This window comes from Nematolebias whitei, chromosome 4 (assembly GCF_014905685.2).
Source record: "Nematolebias whitei isolate Nwh7 chromosome 4, NemWhi1, whole genome shotgun sequence".
In the NCBI taxonomy this organism is placed as follows: Eukaryota; Metazoa; Chordata; class Actinopteri; order Cyprinodontiformes; family Rivulidae; genus Nematolebias; species Nematolebias whitei.
This window is the reverse complement of record NC_056501.1, coordinates 34,998,799-35,000,772: the sequence shown is the minus strand read 5'-3', so window position 1 is coordinate 35,000,772 and position 1,974 is coordinate 34,998,799. Positions and strand designations below refer to the sequence as shown.

The 1,974-nt window shown below is 39.9% G+C and overlaps 1 protein-coding gene across 1 annotated transcript in view; it reads right to left on the bottom strand.

Annotated features, from left to right (window-relative positions):
- The window catches only part of mtus1a (microtubule associated tumor suppressor 1a), a 66,176-nt gene extending 64,505 nt beyond the window's left edge, over window positions 1-1,671 (bottom strand). Inside the window, exons 1-2 of the mRNA XM_037676002.1 lie at window positions 1,381-1,671; window positions 1,090-1,306 (exon numbers count right to left, since the gene is read on the bottom strand). The gene's annotated coding sequence lies outside the window, so the exon portion shown is untranslated. The remainder of the gene's footprint in view (window positions 1-1,089; window positions 1,307-1,380) is intronic.
- Between the last annotated feature and the right edge of the window lie 303 nt (window positions 1,672-1,974).

Below are 1,974 nucleotides of genomic sequence, written 5' to 3'. Positions count from 1 at the left end.
TTTTTATGTCTATATTCTGATTTACCTCATTTTGTATTTTGCTTTGTGTGTTACCTGTTGTTCTGTCTGTACAGCACTTTGGTTGGCCTAGTAGCAGTTTTAAGTGCTTTATAAATAGTGGTATGGTATCAATCAATACACACAGCAGTTGTTGGTGACAAGAATGTCTGCAACACTCAGCTGGTCAATGATAAGACCAAAAGAAATAAAACAAGGTCTAAAGTATGGCCTCTCATATATATAGGACCAGAAACATGCAGTTTTAAATTAAACACCTCTGAGTGTCAATAACTCAGATGCTATATCACCATATGAATGTTAAAATCTCCAAGAATTAAAACTTTCTCAAACTTAACAGAAGATAAAAATTCAGAAAAATCCTCTAAAAGTACACGAGCAGGTCCATATGGTCAGCCCAGAAAAAACTAAACAAAAACACACTTAAAATATTTACATGGTAAAAAGGTCTTGTTATTCAAAAGAGGTTGTAGTTCATATTGTAACCAGTAATTTATTGCTGTTTACTTTTTATTAGTTCCAGTGTTCAAAATAATACGAGGTGCAAAATAAACCGCAATGGAGTTTGAAAACAAATGTGTGTGTGTGTCTGTTTGGACATTGTGTGCGTGTTGGGTGTAACTTTCTTATAAACCAAAGGGGGACCCAGCAGAAAAAAGTTTGGGAACCACTGATCTACTACTGATGGGAGACTGATGAAATGAAGACTTAAATAATGTTGGTAATTGAATTTTTATGTATATGAATGTTTCTGTTCAGTGCCCTGAGATGACTTCTGTTGCAACTCATTATATAAATAAACTGAATTTAATTGAATAAACTGTAACTTCAAACTGTATAGCAGCTCAACAAAGAGAGCCTTGGTATGAACATTGGGTGAATCTACCATTGTTACCCAATGCTTACTGCTACTTCCTGTATCTGATGGGCTGTTGTACCCATAATCATTTATACAGTAGAGCCCCCAGGAATAAGGTGGATAGCAGCTCGACAAACACAAGAACCTTAGTGTGAACACGGGCTTCATCTTTCTGATGAAATATAAAATGTTTAATAAAGGAGCACTCCTACCTGCATTGTTTTTCAGCTGGATCTGAGGTTTCCATTTAGTTCCAGGGTTAATCCTGAACACATCAGCCCTTTCACAGGCCCCCCGTCTTTGTCTATGTGACAGGGGGATTGGTCTAGGACTTGCAGCTGGAGTTTGTCTGGACGATGGTCGACTCTGAGATCTACTCGTACTTTCATCCAGCAGAGCTTCTGCTGTAGCTGATTTGTTGCCCTCTGCCTGGAAAACAATGATCACTCAGATGCATTTAGGAGTTAAAAACTGTTTAACTTTAAGCTCTTGCATGTACTCACCACCAGGCTGATTTTCTTCACATCCCTTGGAGAGTTAGTCGTTTGTCCAGCTGGTTTATTTTGGGAAGCATGTTTCAGATTCTCTGATTTAGATAACCCTTTGTCGTTGCCAGTTTTAGGCAATATGAAACTGGTTGCTACTCTCAGAGTTGCCCTTTTTTCTTTGAGTTGTTTCGATGTTGAACTGTCAGACGAACAGCGAGGACGGGTCTTCTTTTCAGGAGGCTTGTCTTGACCTAAAGCTAAGCCCAACTTCACCCCCGTTTTGTTTGACACAGACTTCTCATGAGTTAGTTTGGGATCCATTTGGCCACTTCTGGCTGGGATGCGTCTGCCAGCATGCTCTGCTGAGGCAGCTGATGTTTGACTGGAGGCTTCCTGGTTCTTTTCAAAACTGCCCTCAGCAGATTGGAGAGCTGAAGAAGGGTCATTCACAGCTAGATGAGGGTCAAGAGAAGATGCTCTGGCTTTGACGTGTTCATTTTCAACAGTAAGGCCATACGATTGTTTAGCAGCACTTCCATGATTTTTTCCTTGAAATGTATGGAACATTTTAGATGTGGAAGAGGGCACTCTGCTCGTTAATTTGGCAGG